This window comes from Spea bombifrons, chromosome 8, assembly GCF_027358695.1.
Source record: "Spea bombifrons isolate aSpeBom1 chromosome 8, aSpeBom1.2.pri, whole genome shotgun sequence".
NCBI lineage: Eukaryota > Metazoa > Chordata > Amphibia > Anura > Pelobatidae > Spea > Spea bombifrons.
The window spans coordinates 14,901,265-14,925,203 of record NC_071094.1 but is presented as its reverse complement, the minus strand read 5'-3'; the positions used below and the strand labels follow the sequence as shown (position 1 = coordinate 14,925,203).

Here is a 23,939-nt window from a genome sequence, read left to right as displayed (position 1 = left end):
CTATGGCGACACGCTATCATACGTACCCCCATCTTGGAAGCGTCTAGCTTCTCACTCGATCTTGTCTGTTCTGTTTGTTTTCGCTAACATATTCGGCACTTATTTCACGCCATGCTTATGTGTTCGGACCGTCTTCTTCCTATTCCTCCTAAATCTCAAGCGAAAAGCTCGACAATCATACCATCGTGGCCCCGACCATCCTCATTCATTCCAACCCATCTCCCTCCTCTTTCTCCTCCCACCCCTGTCTTCCCTTTCTGCTCCAGTCATCATTTTGTCTGCATGAATAGTAGGGCGTGTGAAGTAGTCGGTACAGCGAATGCCATGGTCTGTATTTGATTTTCTATGCTTTGAGTTTAGAAAAGGGCGTTTTTTTTCCTCGGTATGATAAGGACTGTTAACTCGGAATTAGCCATCCAGCATCCCCATCATGCCCACTGTGCTCGTGGTCTTCCACCTTGGATTCTAGCATCTCTTGAATATCCATGTTTTGCCGGAGAGGCGCACTGACAGCAGGTAAGTTCACAGTCTCCTATACACCACTAGGCACATATACAAGAACAGGCACGTATTTGCGGATTTTGACATATAGACTATCGTGAAGGCATTTGCAGGACCACAATGCAGGGACTTCAACCTTGAGCACAGCTATAAGCGTTTTTTTGTGTGTGTATGTATGTATGTATGTGTATGTATGTGTATATATATATATATATATATATACATACATACACACATACTTTGACGGTTTGTCACCCACATTTCTATGACAGCAAAGTAACAGAATTAAATTCCTATAGAAAATAAATAATTTTGGTCACTCGTATACCTACGTAGGCTTTTCAATACCTAAATGTATGCAGAGACACGCGTGCACTCAACACAGTTCTGATGATACGCACGTTAATAACATGATGGAAACACAAGCACACAGATGATCCGCAGATGACAGCCTGGTTAAGCTAGGATATGTACAATGAGTTTATATGAGTTTATATTTAATTGAAACATTTAATCTGTTTAAATAGAGATGAGGCATTAATGTTAAGTGATTTCTTGTGGATTTAGATGGTGACGTGTGATGTAGAGCCCATGTCGTTTAACATTGGTTTTTTATTGCTATGCAAGATCTCTAGTCGTCAGTTTTCTCATGATCTTTTACATTGTTTGGGCTTCGAACACACGATTGCATGTTATAAAGGAGTGTTAATGGCAGTGACCTTGGATGTAGCGTTGGGTTGTTGGCAATTCTACCTAGCCATTGATGTAAAGAGCCATGTGTGTTGACTTTGTAAATTCTAATAATCCAGTATCAAAAATAAATGCTGCATGAATAAGGCATGTGGGATTCTAGCCATTTTACTAAGGTCTCAAATTGTTTCATTTAATTCAAATTTCCTTTGTATGATTTGGGCCCTGTCGTGTGATTAACTGTTTTATTGTACAGTATCATTGTAACACAAACCGATTACAAATCTTTATGCTGACTTAATCTACATGTAGATATTATTCTACTGAAATGTGCAAATATTTCAGTTTTTAGTACCAAAACTATGTAAAAAGAAACACAGCTACTAGGAGCTTGTGACTTCTCGTGTGCATTGAAACTAGGACTCACATTCTGTCCTTCACAATATCCAAAAACTGGTGTGATCAGGTACAACAAAGTATTTTCTAACCCTTTGGGCCATCAAATGCTGAATGAGCAGTGGTTTCCTTTATTTAGTTTCTTGGCTACTGCATCCTGCCAACTAAGGGCAACAATAAAAGATGTGGTTGGTGGTAATATTTGGCCAAACATATTTCCTGCATGGAAAATTGCCGAGGGCAGGCAAAAGGTGCAAATGCATTTGGAAGGGGGCACATACATGTATATTTAAGGGAACCACTCAGCTGTCAAATGCATACGATTTTTAATGATTTTTGAACATTATGGAGCTCAAATTGGAACATGCCAGCTACAGTTTCCAAACTTGAAATATTCAGTTTGTTTTGTTTTGTTTTCTTTTGCTTGGATTATGTTGCATGTGTAACTGTTTAACAGCCCCAAGTTCAGAGTACTCAAACAAAAGTAAATAATTATGAAAGCGGACAACCCAGGCATATATCCTGAGGAGCTTTTCTACACTTGTCATACAAACATTTTTCATTGAAATTTGCTTCACAAATGCTTCTGTGTTATTGTTTTTAACAGGTAACACATCTTGGTTTTTGCAAACCACTACCCTAACTTCTTGCATTTGGTGAGGAGCTATTGTCTCAGCAATATTCACCCCAGGTTCCTTTGCTACTTTGATTTCAGGAACCTTGTCTTTATTGTCACTAAAACCTCTTTTTCTGTCCAGGGTTTCAATAAATTTACATGATATATTTGCTCCTGTTTTCTCTTATCAGGTTGTCTAATTTTATAGTTGACATCACTACCCTTCTCAATGATCTCGCACAGTTCCTGCAAGCTTGCAAGAAATGTACTCTCTACTGTAGGACAAGCACCAAGACCCTAACTTGTGGCTGGAAGACCCAAACCCTAGCATTCCTATTGTAGCTGGTTCTCTGCACAACATATTTTCTTTCACTATTGGCATTACTGCCTCCATTCTTTCTTGCATTTGGGCCACATGTTCAATAATGCTCTTGAATCGAGTTTGTTCCAGTTTTCACGTCTCTTTAGCAATATCTACGGTGTCTACAATTTAATATTTCAAATGGAGAGAATGCTGTAGAAACTTGGGGTACTTCCCCTATAGCAAATAATTGGTAGGGTAATAAACAATCCAAATTCTTCCCATTCTTATCGACCACTTTACATTGTCTTTAAAGTTTTGTTAAATCTTTCAATGAGGCCATCAGTCTGGGGATGGGAAACGGGGTTCTTAGTTGTTTAATAATAAAAAGTTTACATAACTCATCACGCGAGGCATTAAATGGAGTACCCTGGTCTGTAAGAACTGCCTTAGGTATCCATACTAAGCATAAACATTAATTTCTTAGCTTTGTTCTTGGCCGAGGTATTTCATAATGGTACGACTTCAGGGTACTGGGTGTCATAATCTATATCTCTTAAAAACTTTAAACAGGGCTTTTCAAAATGCGTGTTTTGTAGTAGACGCCATGCCAGTAAAGCTGTCAAAGAATTATTTCCTTTTCTGGTGCCCAAGTGCCCTTGGCCGTAACTGAAAATGAGCCCCCCACACCTTTAACCAGCATGTACTGGTTGCCTGGGCATGATAGGAGTGTGATTGCTGTTAACAATCATATATACCGTATTTGCTCGATTATAAGACGAGTCCTTTTTTCCAGAGAAAATGCTCTGAAAAATACCCCTCGTCTTATATTCAAGGCCATCTTATAAGACCTCAAATAGAGGGTGGGGGCAGAGTGGCATATGGGGGATTCCTGTAGGCATTCCTGTAGCAGAGTGGCATATAGGGGGTTGAAAGGCATTTATGGGGGGGCAGAGTGGCATAATGGGGGTTAAAAGGTATATCATGGAGGCAGAGTGGCATATAGGCAGGTATGAGGCATATCTGGGCGGCAGAGTGGCATATAGAGGTGTATAAGGCATAGCTGGGGGGCAGAGTGGCATATAGAGGTGTATAAGGCTCATCTGGGGGGCAGATGTGCATACCTGGGGAGCAGGTTGGCAAATAAAAGGAAATAAAAACAAAAAAAAATACTTTTTCTTAATCATAGTTTGTATTAAATATGACAAATATTTTACATATGAATTAATTTTTACTAGTAACACATTTTTGTCATAGGGTAGTCTTATATTCAGGCTTCTGTTCTTTCCTAAATTACCGTATTTGCTCAATTATAAGACAAGGTTTTTTTCAGAGCAAATGCTCTGAAAAATATCCCTCGTCTGATATTCAAGGTCGTCTTCTAATCAGACCTCAAATAGAGGTCTGACTACAAGACTAAGATCCAGATCCCCCGCAGTGCTGCAGGAGACCGGGATCCTCGTCTCTGACAGCCTCTGCTGCTGCCGGCACTTCCTTTGGGGGCTTCTATGACGGAGCCCCGGCATCACATGACCATACGGTGCTCCACCCTAGATGCCCTGTGTCTGTGCGCATCCCGCAGCCGGTGAACGTTTGCAGGATGCACACAGACAACCTCCGCTGCTGCCAGGGCTTTTATGGTGGAGCACCGGAAGGGAATGGGTTATGTAGAATAAATGACATAAAAAATGACAAGAAAAAAAAATGATAATAGTGCACTCTGTATGATAAAACATAGTGATTTTTTTAAAAAAAAATGTATAAAAAAATCTCACATTCTGATGAGTCAGACAAAGACTGACTCAAATCAGCAGAGCCTGGTGTGATTAGGGATCAAACACCCAACTGTACTTGAATAGAGATATCTACAAATGGATAAAATCACATAGAGCAGTATTGAAACACCTCAGAAATGGAACAGAAAAAGGTGGCTACATTTAGAGTCTCACCTTGCCTAGAGTCTGTAACCTGGCTCCAGGGATAAAGAACACTGTACTGACTTGGTGCAGTACTCCCCCTTTAAGGTGATGAACAGCAGAGTGGATCCAGCAGAGTGTATGGAGTATATGTATATAAATATAATATAAAACATGATGTAAAATGTAGAATAAATACTTTATTACATAAATTACAACACTATCATAAAATATACTCTATTTAAGTGTCTCTGTGAATCCTCCGCGTTTTGCCCGTGGGGTTCCTCAAACAGACTTGATATCTCCATTCAGTATCTCCATACAGTTGGGTGTGTGATCCCTAATCACACCAGGAGCTGATGATTTGAGTCAGTCTTTGTCTGACTCATCAGAAAGTGAGTTTTTTTTAAACATTTTAAAAAATAGTTCTGTCGCTATAAACGTATCTGGGGGCAGAGTGGCTTATTAGGTAGGGGGTATAAGGCATATCTGGGGGGCAGATGTGCATAACTGGGGGTAGAGTGGCAAATAAAAACAAAAAAATACTTTTTTTTTAAATCTTAGTTTTTATTAAATATGAAAAATAGTTTACATGTTGTCACGGTCAGGACTACTTGCCAAGCCGTGACTGTGTGGAGGGCGTGGAGGCGAGGGATTAATAGCACAAGGACTCTGGATTTACTAACTTCACCCCTTAACAAGGCATTAGTTATACCAAATTAACCCCCAAATCCTGCCTGTATCCCCCCAGGTAGTCTGCCAGCACTCACGATTTTGATACCAGATTCGTGAGATACCCAAATTAAAATATCTATATATATCAACCCACCCAGGGCAAACAACATATATATATATATCCTCTAGAAATTAGGTAATAACAATTTGGTAACGTGTTATCCTCCTCAAGGTTTGTGGACATCAATACTAGTGTTCAAAGACAGATTTGGATTATTAATATTTTAATAACAAAAAGACAAATGTTACACAATGCCACAATTACAAAAAACAAGACATACAAAAGAAAAACAAAACAAGCAAACAGTTCTTAAAATCAAAGGGACTTAAACACAGGATCCCCCTCACGAGTTTCTTCAATAAGCACGATGTTCCTTTTTCAGAGTAAATCGTGGAGTTCTCCTTTGAGGTCGCTGCATTGCCCCTAAATCCCACAAGTGTGGGGACCTGACACCCCCCTGCTGCCTGATCGCTCCATGAGAGTGACGGTGCAGCGTTAACCCCTCCAATGCAATTTAGTTAATTTTCGTTTTGTACGGGGCTCTGCTGCTGGTGGTCTGCCTGGAAGCCAGGCAGACTGGCAACAGCTAAAACGAGCCCCCACAAGCCCTTTGATGACTCATGTAGGCATGGAAGCCTACAGGAGTCATCAAAGAGACTCCTCCCTGAAATGGCTGGTCTATAGACCAGCAATTGCCTCCCAGGGGCCAGAAGCAGCTTCAGGGACGGGGGGGAGGGTTCTTCGGTCTCCACATGAGTGACAGTCCGAGTGAGAGCGACAGTGCAGCGTTAACCCCCTTCAATGCCACAATTGTGTATGACACAATTCGTGCCATTGCAGGGGTTAACATTTGTCCCCACAAGCTTCTGGGGTCTAAATATCAGTCAATGTTGTCCTCTAATGGAACATCAGCATTGAAAGAGTTAAAAAAAATAAATAAAAAAACAGCACTGACCTGAAAGTCCAGGGTGCTTCCAGGTCAAATGCTGTGAGTTTAGTTAGTGGGCTGATGATCAGATCCCTCCTAACTAGGGCTGCAACAACTAATCGATAAAATCGATAATAATCGATAATGAAATTCGTTGGCAACGAATGTCATTATCGATTAGTTGAATCGATTATTATCGATTATAAAATGAGGGTTTTTTCAGAGCAAACGCTCTGAAAAATCCCCCTCATTATATAATCCGTTTAGTCTGACTCACCGTCTCACAGCAGCAGCTCCTACTTACTCCCCCTCCCTGTAATCACTGTGACAACTGGCCCCGCCCCTTCCTTCTCCAGGCCAGAACCACATGGCTGTGACACTCATCTAACTGTAAGTATATGTATATATATATATATATATATATATATATATATATATATATGTGTGTGTATATATATGTATATATATATATATATATATATATATATGTGTATATATGTATGTAATATATATATATATATATATTTGGGCTACTGAAAGTTAGGGAGGTGGGGGTTAATTTAGGGGCAGTTATGGTTAATTGGGTGTTTAGGGTTAATTTAGGGACAGTTATGTTAATAGGGTGTTTAGGGTTAATTTAGGAGCAGCTGTGGTTAATGGGGTGTTTTGGGTTAATTTGAGGCAGTTGTGGTTAATGGTGTGTTTAGGGTTAATTTAGGGGATGCTGTGGTTGATGGGGTCTTTAGGGTTAATTTAGGGGATGCTGTGGTTAAGGGGGTGTTAAGGGTTAATTTAGGGGCAGTTATGGTTAATGGGGAGTTTAGGGTTAATTTAGGGGAATCTAAATCCTGGGGGCAGTGAAGTGACATATCTGGGGGTATAAGGCATATACAGTATATAAGGCATATGTGGGGAGGGCAGTGTGGCATGTCTGGGGAGGACGGAGTGGTGTATCAGGGTGTATAAGGCATATCTGGGGGTAGAGAAGTGGCATGTCTGGGAGGCAGGGTGGCATGTCTGGGGAGGATGGAGTGGGGTATCAGGGGATATAAGGCGTATCAGGCACAGTGGCAGATGTGGGAGGCAGCGTGGAGTGGCAGATGTGGGAGGCAGCGTGGCATATGTGGGAGGCATTGTGGAGTGGCAGATGTGGGAGGCAGCATGGCGTGGCATATGTGGGGAGGGCAGTGTGGCATGTCTGGGGAGGATGGAGTGGTGTTTCAGGGGGTATAAGGCGTATCAGGCACAGTGGCATGTGGGGGGTAGTGTGGAGTGGCAGATGTGGGAGGCAGCGTGGAGTGGCAGATGTGGGAGGCAGCGTGGTGTGGTATATGTGGGAGGCAGCGTGGAGTGCTGTGGTAGGCAGTGTGGCATATGTGGGGGGGCAGCATGGCATGTCTGGGAGGCAGCGTAGGAAGCCTGGGCTCAAATGTGCATATATTGGGGGGCTGGTTGGGAAATGAAGACAAGAAATTTATTATCAAAGTTTTTTTATTCTGCTGTTTGTATTTAACATCATTTGTTTAGTAAATTATTTTAAATAAATGAAAAATTTACATTCGTTTTTTTATCCGATTAATCGATTAATCGAAAAAATAATCGGCCAACTAATCGATTATTAAAATAATCGTTAGTTGCAGCCCTACTCCTAACCAACTGTTAGTTTAAAAAAAAATCCTGGCTGCTAACTTTTTTAGCTGGCGCCTAGATTCACAACAAATTTGTTAAGCCCTGAGTTAATATGTGAATTCCAATTGAATTATACATGCAATGCTGGGTGTGTGTTATTCTGTTGATCTGTATCTGATACACTCTGTTTTCATACATTATTATTGTATACCTCAGGGCTTGACAAATTACTAAACTCACAGCATTTGACCTGGAAGCACCCTGGACTTTCAGGTCAGTGGTGTTTTTTGTTGTTTTTTTGATGTTTTTTTAACGCTTTCAATGCTGATGTTCCATTGGAGCACAGCATTGACTGACATTTAGTCCACACAAGCTTGTGGGCACAAATGTTAACCCCTGCAATGATGTAAATGTGTCATACACAATTGTGGCATCGAAGGGGTTAACGCTGCACTGTCGCTTTAATGGAGTGATCAGGCAGCAGGGGAGGGTTGTGACTGGTGCCCACACTCATGTGGAGACCGAAGAACCCTCTCCCCTGCACCTGAAGCTGCCTCTGGCAGCTGGGACACAGACGGTAGACTGGCGTCTGGTGGGAGGAGTCTCTTTGATCACTCCTGTAGGTGTAATCAAAGGGCTTGTGGGGGCTCGTTTTTGCTGTTGCTGGTCTGCCTTGGCTTCCAGGTAGACCATAGCAGCAGAGCCCCGTACAAAACGGGTATTAACCCCTAAAATGCAGCAATCACGGCATTGAAGGGGTTAACGCTGCACTGTCACTCTCATGGAGCGATCTGTGGCAGCTGAAAATGCAATTGCTGGTTTGCCGGCAATCGTGTTTTCAGCCTACAGAATTACTCCTTGGGAGTGATCAAAGGCTCGGGGGCAGGCTCGGGGGCGGGCTCGGGGTGGCTGTGCCGGTCTGCCGGCATTTTTTGGGGCTGTAACAGGCTGACAAACAGCTAGGTATTTGTCGAGCCCTGGTATACCTACAAATAGAGGGTTTGTATGTCTGATTCTGTTTATTTGATATATACCTTCAATGCTGATTTTCAATTGATCTATACCTGCAAAGCTTGGTTTTTGTGTTGATTCTGTTGATCTATACCTGATATGTTTCCATACATCATTTATGCATACCTGCAAATATGGGGTTTGTATGTGATCGATATATGGAAGTGCTGTTTATATGTGTTTGATCTATAGTTCACAGGGAGGAAGGAAAAGAAAGATATGGCTTAGTGAATGAGGGACAAAGGGACTGGGAATGATTTCAGGGGAGAGGACCTCTCAAAGTCATGGTCAGGGTGAGAAGGAGGGAAGACTACACTGACTATCACAGTCTTCCCCTGATCTGTAGGGGGGTAACGCTAGGGAGCCTGGAGCAGGGCCCAAGGAAATGCTTTCTGGGGTCCAATTTTTTCAATATTAAAAGAAATGTTTTTGTTACAGCAGATTAGCAATTTTTTCCTTGTATTTAATGTATATTATTGTTTCCAGTTATATATTACTGTACTTGTTTGCACTTGCACATAAACTATCTTTAATCAAAGCTAGTTGTTTGTTACAACTTTTTTTTGGGGGTGGGGCGGCACCAGAGGAGTAGTCCACACAGTGCGCCAGAACACCTAAGGCCGGCTCTGATTACAGCCTCCCAATGCCATGCCACCCCCCCCCCCACTTACACATCCATGTTATCACACACACACACTCATTCACCTTAATTCATTCACAAACATGAATTCACTAATTCATATACTCATCTTCATTCCCTTAATAACACATACTTGTTCATAACCCTCCCCCACCCCCTTACCTGAACTGCAGAGCTCTCACCTCCCCCAGGGAAGAAGGAACAGAGCAGAGTCATTATTTCGGCCGAAAATGCCATTTTCGCCCAACATATTCTGCACAATAAAGCAAATTGTTTTTCTTTGCAAAGTAAGAATTGAGACTTCTCATCGTTTACAGTATTTTTTGTCTTGCTGCCACTCAGGTGGGATCCTCCCATCACGCTGCTCTCAATTTCTAGTGCTAATGCCTAAGTTATAGAATTCTACCCCTTCTGGCGATACTCAGTCTCATTTGGATCAGTCATTCTCTTTTGGGGGGGATCAGTTTCATTTGGATTACCCTCAGCACCTAAGCATGCCTTTTTCAATATGCTGTACCAATTCAACCTCTGAGAAAGGGAACACATATTCTGTCTTTTCTGGAAGTTTATTTTCGGGTCCCAGGGAATTTTCCCATAACTGGCGAAGACTCAGGAAGTCCTGTCCTAACATGACATCATAAGGTAATAAGGGTACCACTGTAACCCCATACCAGTACTTATATTCACTGTTGCTGTGGAATAAGAACATTCATCATCATGTATACAAGCAATATCAATTAGTTGTTGCCTACCTAAACTTTTCCACCGAAGAAGAAGATGCCGGGATATTAAGGTAACATCTTACACTCTTTCCCTCAATTATTACAGATCTTAAATGTTAAGGCTCAATGGTACTAGTGAGAGCAGAAATGGTTGTATGTACCTGTGATGGAAACACCGTCAGAAGCTGCTCGTTAACCCCTTTAATCCCAGGGGTTTTTGGTACCTCAAGTCCCGAAGCAATTTTGCCATTTTTGTGGTATGTTGGTTCAGCGACTATTCTTCTTTCCTGTGAATAGTGTACCCATGTAAACTGTATATTGTTTTTCCAAGGAGAGATAGAGCTTTCTTTTGATAGCATAGTTAGATGATTAGCTGAAAAGTTAGGATGAGAAATTCAGTAAACACTAGCGAAAATTTGAAAAAAAACACCTAATTTTTTTAATAAATTTTCCCTCTGAATACTCAAAAAATTAAGGTAAAGTGATAGAGAATCCCCTCCAAATTTATCAATTCAGGTGTCCTGGTTTCAGAAATACCTAATTTAAATATATTTTCCATACTTTCCCAGCACTTATAGGGAACATACTATAAAGTGTACATTATTTGTAGAATTTTTATGGTTATGGCTTAATGGGTTTGGGGGTTGTGAACGGGGGCAGGAGGGTTATTTTGTTTGGATGTTGTGTTAGGGCAATGGGATGTAAGGATTTTTCTCTTCTTTTTTTATTGTTTTTATCTTTTTCATATATTTTATTTTTTGTATTTTTTTGTATTTTTTTATATATTTAAAAAAAAAATGGTTAGAGGTTCTCTTAGTCTTGAACATGTTATTAATGCCAGTGATGTCACAATGACATCACTTAGCTCACTTTTTTTTATTATTGTATTATTTTAGTGATTTATTTATCATTATATTTTTAAATCACTAATCATTTTGTTTTGTGTTTCAGTATGTGAGGAGGATGAGAAACATGGTTTCTCACTCTCCTCCCTGCGATCCCCCTGCACTGATCACACTGTGATCTCTATGCAAGTCCCCACAGACTTAAATAGAGATCACAGCGTCTGTGCCTCATCGGAGGACAGGATATCCCCTGCAGGGACCGCACGATTGGGCATTCCCTTCCGGATTGGGCGTGATCGGTGTTTACAAATGTAACAGTTTTCCGTCTTTCGTGCCGGAAGCTGTTACATCAGATCGGGCAGCAAAAAGCCAGTGATGCTGGCTTCTGCTGTCAGGGGGTAGTCCAGGCTGTCAAGAAGGGCAGGACGTACCGGTATGTCCATAGGGGATTCTTGGGATGTGTTTTTTGGACGTACTGGTACGTCCATAGGGGTCTGAAGGGGTTAATCAGCATAACAGAGTGATCTCCAGCCTTGTCCATGTCAACACTCTCACCTGTGTTAACAAGAGAATCTCTGGCATGATGTAAACTGGTCCTTTTGGGGCAGGGCTGAAATGCAGTAGAAATGTCTTCTGGGGGATTAAGTTCATTTTCATGGCAAAGATGGGCATTGCAATTGATTGCAATTAATCTGATGACTCTTCATAACATTCTAGAGTATATGCAAATTGCCATCATTTAAACTGAGGCAGCAGACTTTTTGAAAATTAATATTTGTGTCATTCTCAAAACGTTTGGCTATGACAAAATTGCACAAGAGCATTCTCCCAAATTTCCTCCAAAGCAAAGCAGCGACTTGGAAATCCATCTATACTTTTTTCAATTGCTACTGTTTGGACCTTTTTTATGGCTTGGGTGCAACCTGTGATGGAACCCTCCATCACTGGGGCCCCTGGAGAGGCATGACTGCCAGCCTACTCCCTGTTGACTATGGGCCCTGACTTTGTAAAGACTTCTGTGGCTACCCCCAGCAGTATATCATCCCATCACTTGCTGAGGGGATTATCTCTGGCTGACAGCTAGAATCTGCAACCAGGGAGTGACCGCCATTGTTTTACTTTAATATCAGACCCCTCCACCCCATGATGCACTACTATGTTGCCCCTCCCAGTTCCACCGCTACAGACATTTACCCCGGCCAACCCTGGAACTGGTTTTGGCCAGTAATAGATAGTGGAGGTTGGGACCCTATTGTATTGTTACTCCCGTTACTCCCCCTGTTGTCTCTGGGAGGCAGATTAAGGGGCGGTTTGTATCCCAATATCTTGTTTTATGTTTGCTTTGCTAACTATATCCAGCCATGTGTGTCTAAACTAAATCAGTCTTCTGTGACAGAATGACACATACAAGGCCCCAAGGTAGTCAGAGATGGCTCCAGCCTGGCTGCCAAACAGGCAGGAACTCCATTGTGTAAACTAATCCCATTAACAGGATGGCTACCAGGGGGATATTCAGTAGCTAAAGGGGATTAAAGGTTGGGTTGTCTACATGTACCTGTTTATCAATGTTGATTTATGTTAATGAAGTTCTGTGGCTACATAAGTCTATGTTTTACAACAATAAATTGTTCATTCCTGCTGTACTCAATTCAAGGTAGTTGTGTCTAATTATTGGGTACACATAGCAGGGTTCCAAGGTGTGCATGCTGACTGGTGCTGGAAGTGATTCCGGGGACAAGAGGAGGATACATGTGGGTGATCTCTGGGAGTTACTACAGCTCTCTTGGTGAACCCGTTACATCTTCATTTTGGTTATAACCTACATTGAGTCTCGGGTAGTGACTGGGAAACCGGGGAAAGAGTGTGTTGTCCCAGGCTAAGGGAGCACAAGTCAGCTGTGGTAGTCAATCGGACTATCCAGCTCCGTGACACAACCTTTGGTAGAAAAGTCAATCTGTTGTATAACTCACATCATTGAATAGCTTCTGTGAGTGCAGCCTAGGATGACCTAGCACAGGGCTCGACAAATCCCAGGTCGCCTAGGTCAGGAGCATTCAACGTGGGGCCGCCAGACGTCAATGTGCAGCCCGCGTGTTGTTCTTTTGTGATAAGGGAACCGGCAACAGACTTACTCCAAGGGGCGGAGCTTCCCCTGCAGCAGCCAGCACCAGTAGAGAGACAGGTTAGGGACTATCTTGCCATCTGCCACCTCTCTCATTCTCCCAGCCACTCCCCTGAGTGTCTCTGTCGTGACACGCCCCTTCCTTTCCGTTCCTGGCCTGCTGTCGCTCGTCTGGCTTGCCCCTTTTTGTATCTTCTGGAATTTCTAGCTCTGCTCAAGGTAAGAAGAAGGAGGAGGAAGAAAGAAGCTGTCTGGGAGTGAGGTTTAATGTGTAATAGCTGGGTATGATGGGCCTGATACGTGATGCCTGGGTGTGATAGGAGTGAGTTGTGATGTGTAGTGGCTGGGTGTGATAGGAGTGAGTTGTGATGTGTAGTGGCTGGGTGTGATAGGAGTGAGTTGTGATGTGTGGTGGGCTGGGTGTGATAGGAGTGAGTTGGGATGTGTGGCGGCTGGGTATGATAGGAGTGAGTTGGGATGTGGTGGCTGCGTGGGATAGGAGTGAGTTGTGATGTGTGGTGGCGGGGGTGTGATAGGAGTGAGTTGTGATGTGCGGTGGCTGGGTATAATGGGCATTCGATGTGCTGGCTGGGGGTCGTCGGAGTGGTGTGTGATTGGAATGAAGTATGGTTAGAGTGAGGTGTGATAGGTGTGCTGGAAGTGAGGTTCGGCAGGTCAATGTACAAGAGAGAACTTTACTAGGGCTGCAACTAAAAATTAGTTGGCCTATTTTTTTTTTTCCGATTAATTGGATAAAAAAATTAACATTTTTTGTTGATTTAAAATAAGTTAATGAATAAATTGGGTGAAAAACAAAGAGCAGAATAAAAAAACCTTTTTTTTTAATGCACATCTGACAAGCTGGCCACGCTGCCTCCCAGATATGCCGTATATCCCCAGATATGCCTAATACCATGGCTCGACACATTTCAGGTCAGGTGCGTCCAATGTGCCCACGTGAGCAAGGCCGGACTGGCCTTGCTCATGGGGCAGCACGGTGTGTGTGCAAGCCGGCCGCCTAATAAAATTAAAGTGGTCGACGTGCACACACCATGGTCTTACCACCTCCTGGCAGACCAACGTTCAGGTAGTGCGGCCGCGAGGTGAGGTGGTAAGACTGCCGTGTGTGCACGCTGGCCGCTTTAATTTTGTTAAGCGGCCGTCTTGTACACATCGTGCTGCACAGTGGCAGTGCCTCAGTGAGGCTCTTCGTCCCGCCCCTTTCAAGACTTGATGCTCAAGGTGGCAGGGCTCACAGAAGAGTTCCTCGTGACAGGCAGTGGATCGCCACGTTGGAGGAGAGCGGGGAAAAAAAGAAAAGCGAAAATGTAAGTATTAAAAAAAAAATAGGGGTTCGAGGAAAGTAGACCTATATTTAAGGGCGAAGGGGGGAATTCCCTTGGGACATCATTAATTTTTGTTGTTGAAAAGAAAACTTTGTTAGTTTAAAAATAAATGACCTAGCACATCCTGAAGCAGCAATATTTTCCCAGCCAACAAAGTTTTTTGTTTGTATCTTTTTTGATTCCATGCCTTTTTATTTGCACACGATAACAAGGGGGAAGTATAACTTTTTAAGATTTGTTTCTTCCTGCTTTACCTTTAGGGTGGAGTCTTTCTTGCCTGTCAGTGCTACATACTATAAGTATGCGCTAATATTTCCAAGTATGCGCTAAGATTTCCAAGTAAGAATTCTCATTTGGGAGCCATATAACTTAATATTGAAGCTTTTCCAGGCATCAATTGCAGGGTGGATTAAAATCGATGATTTTTTTATTTTAATGAAATGGCTTCAGAGGAAACATTTATTAAAAGATAGTTTTCTATTTAAGTTACATTATAGTAATGAAATGAAATAGAGCTTGGTTACTTTGTTTAACCACTTCCAGTAATGCATATGTATTCTATATAATGTTATTGTTTTAGTTAAATAAAAGTAGTTCTACGAATATGATTGATTTAACCTATTAAACTAAAATCAGTTCTGATATAGCTCTTTTACTAATCTAACATATTGTTATATATGAAATCAGCATCTGGTTTCAAGTATTAACTATTCGTTTTCTCTCAACTCTGTCGCCTCTTGCTAGGAGATCACAATATTAAGAATCTTTGATTTCTCTTTCAAAATTGGCACATGGTGCGGTCATTCAGTGGGCGGCAGAGGGCAGCTTCTGGGTCGGGGCAATAAGAAAAAGGGGTTCCAGGCAAACGGGTGGTTGGGCTGTATAATATCCACAGCGGTGTGTCTGAAGGGACGAGTCCGTCACAATGCTCCTCCTTGTGGAACACCTCGACCTTCCCAGCGTGACCCCAATCGGGTCCGCTTGGGATGGTTCGAAGCCCTGGTACCCATCCCCTCCCAAACACAATCACCCTGTTAGGTCCGTTTGTCTGGACAGCCCATCCGCATTCCCGTTGAACCTCCCTGGCCGGTACTGAATGGTGAAGTTGAAGGGCTGTAGGGCTAGGCTCCACCATAATAACCTGCCATTGTCCCCGGCTACCCTGTTCAGCCATACTAAGGCGTTATGATCCGTAAGGACGGTGAAGGATCCTCCCTACAAATAGGGTTGAAACTTGTGGAGAGCCCAAACCAAAGCCAGGCATTCTTTTTCAATGGCAGCATAGCTCACCTCCCGGGGAAGTAGTTTGCAGCTGATGTATGCCACAGGGTGTTCGTCGCCATCGTCTCTGACCTGGTTTAGTACTGCTCCCAACCCGAACATAGAAGCGTCTGTATGGACGACAAAGCGCTTGGATGAGTCTGGGGCAGCTAGTACAGGAACTTGCACTAAATCCTGCTTGAGTTGTCTGAACGCCGCCTCGCACTCAGGAGACCACAGGACTTGTCGGGGCAAACTCTTTTTGGTCAGGTCGGTCAGGGGTTTCGCAATAGTGCTATAGTTGGGGACAAACTTACGGTAATAACCTGCAGTCCCTAGGAATGCTGGGACCTGTGTTTTAGTACGGGGTACTGGCCAGTTGGCAACCGCCTCTACTTTAGTGAGCTCTGTCTCCCACACCCCACCCGGTGTCCTAGATATTGGACTTCAGACAGACCAATGTGGCACTTGTCTGACTTAATTGTCAGCCCTGCATCGCGGATTCTGTCTAGCACTGTCCGTAGATGTTGGAGATGTTCCCCCCAGGTGGCACTATGGATGGCTATGTCATCTAGATAGGCGCAGGCATACTCCTGCAACCCATCCAGCAAGCGGTCTATCATCCGCTGGAAAGTAGCCAGTGCATTCTTCATCCCAAACGGCATGACCTTAAACTGGTACAAGCCGTATGGGGTGATGAATGCAGACTTCGGCCTAGCCTCCGCGTCCAGAGGTATCTGCCAATAGTCGATAGTGGTGAGGAACCTTCCCCCTGCGATCCGGTCTAATAAGTCGTCTACCCGGGGCATCGGGTACGCATCAGTCACGGTGCGGTCATTCAGTCATCTATAGTCAACACAGAATCTAGTGGTGCAATCCTTCTTAGGGACGAGAAGGACTGGGGAAGCCCAGGGGCTGATGGAGGGTTCGATGACCCCGAGATCTAGCATCTCCCTGATCTCCTGAAGCATGCTTTCTCGGATAGCATCAGGGACGCGGTAAGCGGGTTGCCTTAAGGGATTGGGGTCTGTGGTCTCCACTTTATGAACCGCTAGGGGGTGTAGCCAGGTAGAGATGAGAACATCGCTCGTCGTTCCTCTAAGATCTGGGTGACCTGGTCCCTTTCTGAGGGGGGCCAGCCCTTCTGCTAGCCTAACACTCTCTATACGTTTCTGGGTTTCAAGATCCCCTGGTAATCTGGAAGGTGCGATCCCTAGCCGACCGGTCATACCACCTCTTCTGTCTGCCCTGAGCTCTCTGGAGATTGTCCTTCACCAGGGTCGTGTACCTCTGGAGCCTATCTCGGAACCCCAATACATAGGTAACTACGGACGGGTCGTCCGTTGGTACTGTGCCTTCCCAGTGTTCCCGCAGGAGATCTAAGAGGCCTCGAACCCTCCGGCCATATTACAGCTCGAAGGGGGAGAACCCTGTGGACTCCTGCGGGACTTCCCGGTAGGCAAACAAGAGATGGGGCAGGTAGCACTCCCAGTTCTTGTGCTCTGCGGCAAAGGTCTGAAACATCTGCTTCAGAGTGCCATTAAACCCATTGGTTTGTGGATGGTACGGGGAGCTATAAAGGGGTTTAATACCGCACAACTTCCAGAGCTGTTGGGTGGTGAACTGTGTCCCTTGATCGGACAGCAGCTCCTGGGGAAACCCCACCTGGGAGAATATTTGCAACAGCGCCTCCGCTATGGTTTCGGCTTGATGCTACAGCCTCAGGGTACCAGATGGCATAGTCCACCACTTGAGTATATATTTCTTCCCCGTGGGGCTTGGCTTAGCTAACGGGCCAATAAGATCTACTGCAATCCGGCTGAAGAGTTCTTGCACCATGGGCAGGGGCCGTAATTTAGCTTTCGGATGATCCCCTCTCTTGCCTACCTGCTGGCAGATCTCACAAGTGCGGCAGTAGTCCCTAATGTCCCCGGAGATACCAGGCCAAAAAAAGTTCTGGGTGATTCTGTACCTCGTTTTTCTCTGTCCTAAATGTCCGGCCAAGGGAATGACATGTCCGATGCGTAGTATGTCTGCCCTATATTTCTGGGGTATCACTAGCTGGGCCTGGGCGCTTTACCGGTCTGTTTCCCCCCATCCGTGGCACTACGATAGAGTCTGTCCCCTTCCCAGTGGAACCAGTAGTCGTCCATCCCCAGGCTTATTGAGAGCCTTCTGTCGGTATGCTGCTAGGGAGTCGTCCTGTTGTACTTCCTTACTGAAGTCTGTCAGGAGTCCCAGGTGAGGGGGTCGGGGCCAAAGTCAAGGTCAGTGGGTCGTACCTGGGTCTCGGAGGGAGGTGGCTTGGTTTGTTGGGCTTGTAGCCAGGTGGTAACAGGGTATGCTTCCGCAGGTTTGGAGGGGCCAAATGTGGACGTGAGATGGCCCAAGTCGTTGCCCAGTAGAGTTTCCTCGGGGAGCCCAGTCATGAGTCCCACTTCTAGGGTGCGGGCAGCTGCCCCCCAGTCCAGATGCACCCGAACCGTGGGGATTCCATATACTTTGCCCCATGCGACTCGTACTGCCACAAATTTCCCAGTTGTTACTGGGACTGGTACCCTCTGGGGATCCACCATGGTTAAGGTGGCTCCGGAGTCATGGAGCCCCCTGGGCGCTTGCCCATTGAGTAATACAGGCTGGCAGTGATGATGGCGGTTGTCCCCCTCAATGGCTTGTACGATGTCTGCCTCGTGTAAAATTCCCCAGTCTTCTTTCTGATCAACGCATTGAACCACTGTGCGCCTGGGCCTTCCTCGATATGGTCCCGACGGCTGGGGACAGTTCAACATAATGTGTCTCGCTTGGTTGCACGAGAAACACCTCCAAGTGTCGGCTGGTGGGGGGTAGCAAGGACATCCCATGGCTGTAGCCTGCGGTGGGGATGGGGCTGGCAGATACCGAGGGGCTGGCCGGGTGTTGGTCAAGTTAGCCCCGCACGTGTCCTGGTACTCATCTGCCAAGCTGACGGCTTGGGCTAGGTCTCGGGGTGACGGTCCCGGACCCAGTCCCGGACATCAGGGGGAGTGTGGTTAAAAAAACTGCTCCAGAAGGAACAACTGAGTCACCTCTTGGGCGGTCACTGCTCGGCTCCCTGTGAGCCAGTTTTGCACCGCTTTCTGCATCTGATGCCCCCATTCTTGGTACGTGACTTTCTCCGTCCTCCGCAGGCTACAGAACTTGAGTCTTTGTGCCTCCGGGGTGATGGCAAAACGAGTTAGTATTTGTTCTCGTACTCGCTCATAGTTTCAGCCACCCAGCGAGTTGGCTTGCTGGGGAGGATGGTTACTTTATCTGCGTCTCTTACTTGTTGCAACCGACATTGCCGCTTGAAGTCTTGGAGATATCCTTCGATGCCCCCCTCCGCCTCGATGAAGGATTTGAAGGCTGCATAGGGGAGCTTTCGGCGGTTGCTCGCCTCAGGGTGGAAAATCTCATCTCTTTCCCCTGAAGAAGGTGCTTGTTGGGGATACCTCAGCACAGTCACCTCCACTAGCACCCGGTTCACTATCTCTGCGGGTAGATGATCCCCGTAGCAGGACAGGCGGAACAGAACGTCCCTCTGGAACTCATCCTAGTCTGCTGGGGTAACAGGGCCGGCTTGAGCCTGGTCATCCGCCATCAGTTCCGCAATGATGGTATCCCTGGTTTTGTTGCTGGCAACCTTTCCTCGAGCCTCCAGGGAGGTCTTTCAAAGTATTCCGCTTAAGTTTAGCATACTGCTGGTCCATGCACTCGTAGGGTGCTCTCCGTCTTGGATTCTTGGTCCTGGTAGTGGTTTGCATGTCCCGTTTAGCTAGGAGCAATCCCGCGGCTGCCACCACTGTCACGGATCTGGCTAGTCCGACCGACTACCTCCGCTATCTTATGCTTCGTTAGCCCTGGACACACACACCTTCCCCAGTTTCTCAGTCACTAGACGAGACTCAGTGTAGAGTATAACATTGAGAACGCTTTATTGTACACACATACAGGTATATATATCCACATAATCACATCCACACACAGAATGAGAAGTCTGAGTAACATAACCTCCCCGTTTAGCTGGGGGATTCAGGTCTCCCAGGAACAATAGGGGAGATAAAGGGATTAGCCTCAAACAGACCCCCACCTCTGATATCTTCCACCGATAGGCTGGAGCCCTGGCTGGGCACCCTGTGGAGATAATCCTGTCTGGTTCACACAGTGGGGCAGGAGGCTATTCTAGCCTCCCAGCAGTTCCAAAAGTAAAACCTGTATGTCCTGGTACTGGGCCTGGCGGTGTGGGCAGCAGAGGGCAGGTTCTGGGTCAGGGCAATAGGAAAAAGGGGTATAACAGAAACCGGGTCCCAGGCAAAAGGGTGGTTGGGCTGTATAATATCCACAGCGGTGTGTCTGAAGGGACGAGTCCGTCACAGCCTGGTTATGCACAGATAATCAGGAACACAGGAGAAGGCACTTGCTGCCAGAAACAATATAAGTGCAAGTAAGAAATTGGCTTATCTGCTTAAATAGCCAGGAAGGACTTGGCTGATTAGAATCCAGTATGCAACCATGGTAACAGAGTAGTAAAGGCGATTCGTTAAACAGCTGAGTCAAAAACACAATATTACCGTATTGGCTCGATTATAGGCCGCACCCGAGTATAGGCCGCACCCTAAAAGTTAGGTGCTTTTTTAAAGACACATTTTAATTCTAAATGTAATAGATATGTTGCCACTCTGCCCTCCCCCGAGATATGCTGTCACTCTGTCCCCCCCGAGATATGCTGCCACTCTGTCCCCCCGAGATATGCTGTCACTCTGCCCCCCGAGATATGCTGCCACTCTGCCCCCAAGATGTGCCCCCCCTCCCCTAGACTTACCAGCGCAGACTCCTGGGTGTCTTGCGGGGCCGTGGGAAGTGCCGGCAAGGAAGATTGTTAAAGCGCATTGCGCAGACGTTCACCTGCGAGCATAAACAACCTCCGCTGCCGCCACGTCTGCACGATGTGCTTTAACAATCTCCCTTGCTGGGACTCCCCCCATGGGAATTCCCGGCAAGGGAGATTTTTAACGCAAATGGAGCAGACGTGCCGGCAGCGGAGGTTGTTTATGCGTATCGCCGCAGCCGGTGAACGTTTGCGCGTTGCGCTAAGACTATCTCCCGTGCCGGCACTCCCCCCCGTGGAAAGTGCTGGCAGGGGAGGCTGTCTGAGAATATCGGAGAGTAGGATGCAGGTCCCCTGCAGCAGTGCGGGGGACCTTTATCCTAACCCTGCTGCCTGCCCGGTGCCCGGAAATGTATGTCCCGGGCGTCGGGCGATAGAATTACGCATTCCTGTGCTAAACCACGAATATAGGCCGCACCCGAAGAAAGTGCGGCCTATATTCGGGCAAATACGGTATTATCTTTTATTTATATAGCACCAACAATTTACGCATCGCTTCTTACAATACATATATTCAAGTGGTATGACAAGACTAGAATTGACAGACTAAGACAAACTGAAACATTAGGTGGAGAGAGCCCTGCTAGCAAGCTTACACTCTTGAGGGAATGGGGTGAGCACTAGTGATGTCCGGATCATGAACGAATCGTTCATTTGATCCGGTTCTTTTTAGTGATCCGGATGAATCGGTTCAGTAGACTGAACGAATTATTTGTAGCGGTTCAGTCTGTGAATCATGCAGCTGTAACCTGATCCTAGAGCTGTGAGTCATCTGCAGAGCACTCAGACTCAGACACAGACTCTGGGGTCAGGTTACAGCTCATTAATTCACAGAGGAACGATGACTCATAGAGTCAGAGACTCGTTCAAAGAGTTGATGATCCGAAGAGTCGAATGATCCGAAGAGTCGAATGATTCAAATGATTAGAATCTTACAGGGATCCGGATCTTACAAGGATCAGAATCTTACAGAGATTCGAATCATTCAGAGAATATTACTGATGCCATACTTTTATAAATAAATACATTAATAATGTTCACACTGCCCCCAGGATTTAGATTCCCCTGAGTTTGCCCCCCTTTACCTATAACTGCACCTACAGTTAACTTTATTAAATTAATTAAATTAACCCTCAGTCATCAGCATAAAATTAACCCTTATACCCCATCAACCATAACTGCCCCTGAAATTAACCGTAAAGATCCCATTAACCATAACGGCCCCTGAAATTAACCCTAAGGACCCCATTAACCATAATGGCCCCTGAAATTAACCCTAAATACTCCATTAACCATAACTGCCCCTAAATTAATTGCATGTACTCCAGATAAATTACCTAATAAATTGGTATGGTTGATGGGGTCTTTAGTGTTAATTTAGGGGCAGTTATGCTTAATGGGGTGTTTAGGGATAATTTAGGGGCAGTTATGCTTAATGGGGTCTTTAGTGTTAATTTAGGGGCAGTTATGCTTAATGAGGTGTTTAGGGTTAATTTGGGGGCAGTTATGCTTAATGGAGTCTTTAGTGTTAATGTAGGGGCATTTATGCTTAATGAGGTGTTTAGGGTTAATTTGGGGGCAGTTATGCATAATGGGGTGTTTAGGTTTAATTGGGGGGCAGTTATGCTTAATGGGGTCTTTAGTGTTAATTTGGGGGCAGTTATGCTTAATGGGGTGTTTAGGGTTAATTTGGGGGCAGTTATGCTTACTGGGGTATTTAGGGTTAATTTGGGGCAGTTATGCTTAATGGGGTGTTAAGGGTTAATTTTAGGGGCAGTCATGGTTGTTGGGGTGTTAAGGGTTAATTTTAGGGGCAGACATGGTTGATGGGGTGTTTAGGGTTAATTTAATGGTGAGGGTTAATAAAGTTAGCTTAAGGTGCAGTTGCAGGTAAAGGGGAATGTAAATCCTGGGGGCAGTGATTATTAATGTATTATTTATAACAGTGTGGTGATATTCTCTGAATGATTACAATCCCAATGAAGGCAGAGAGTCGTTCAAAGATCCGGATCTTACAATGATCCGGATCTTACAATGATCCGGATCTTACAATGATCCGGATCTTACAGTGATCCGGATCTTACAAAAACTTCTCTTAGCAGTGAAGAATGAGCGTTGTGGTTGTTTAATACATTCAGAGAGTTGCCAGAGCAGGGATAAAAGTTTTTGGTGAAGCTGAAATTTGGTCCACTAAGGGTCAGACCTTTTGGGATTGCTTCCTTTATATATTATTAAATCAGTTTAGGATGGTGTGCTTCATACTAAAAATGCTAAAAATGAAGAAGAAAAAAAATGGTACCTTACAAATTCCAACCGTAAAACGCCATACATATGTATATATAAAAGACAAAAAACATACAATATAGCTGGAGCGTCCAACGTTTGGCCCATGGGCCAAATGCGGTCTGCCGGACTTCGAGGTGCGGCCCGCGTGAGCAGGGCCAACTGGCCCTCAGGAAACCGGGAGATTTCCCGGTGGGCCAGCTGGTGAGATGCCATTGCGGCTGCGAGTTGTAAAGCTGCCGTATGGCCGCCTCCGCTGGCTGCTTAATGATTTAAAAACAGCCGGCGTGCAGGCACCATGACCCCCAGTGCCTTAGTGTGGCTCTTCATCCTGCCGCTTTGAAGATGCGCCGTGACGCTCAAGGGGGCGGGCTCACACAAGAGTTCCTTGTGACAGGGAGAAGAGCGTATCGGAGGAGAGAAGTCTGCAGAGAAAGGAGGCCAGGGAAAAAGTGAAAATAATACTTGGGGTGATAGATGGAAGGGGACTCATATTCAAAGGGGGCTACCTTGGGGCAACAATTAAATAATACTAAAAGGGGGCGGCTTAGGTTTATAAGCAACAGGGTGGTTGGGGTATCACGTAAATCAATACAAAAAGGGGGGTAGGTGGCTGTTTATAATACACATGGGTATCGGGGGTATTACATTAACCAGTACAAAAGGGGGTGGGGCATCAGTACACAAGGGAGGGAGGCTGGCTCGGGGCATCACATAAAATTCAATACACAAGGGTGTGGTGGCATAAATACACAAAGGGAGCTAGCTGGCTGGGGGCACAAATGCACATGGGGCAATACACAAGGGTGTGGAGTACATTAATACAAAGGGAGGGGGCTGGCTGGGGTAAACACACAAACAAAGCAGTGTGGAAAGCATTTTTTATACTTTGTGTAGCTTAACCCATCGTGATGCGGGTGTCGGTATGGCAGAGTCTGTGGTGTGTGTGTGTGGGTGTCAATGTGGCAGACCCTGTCCTGTGTGTTTGCGCATCGGTGTGACAGAGACTGTCCTGGTGTGTGTGTGTTTGGGTGTCGGTGTGGCAGAGCCCGTCCTGGTGTGTGTATTTGGTCATCTGTTTCCTAGCACTT

The 23,939-nt window shown here is 45.3% G+C and overlaps 1 protein-coding gene across 1 annotated transcript in view; it reads left to right on the top strand.

The window, feature by feature from the left end:
* Window positions 1-270: 270 nt before the first annotated feature.
* BRINP1 (BMP/retinoic acid inducible neural specific 1) overlaps window positions 271-23,939 on the top strand; it is a 287,987-nt gene continuing 264,318 nt past the window's right edge. Inside the window, exon 1 of the mRNA XM_053473899.1 lies at window positions 271-516. The gene's annotated coding sequence lies outside the window, so the exon portion shown is untranslated. The remainder of the gene's footprint in view (window positions 517-23,939) is intronic.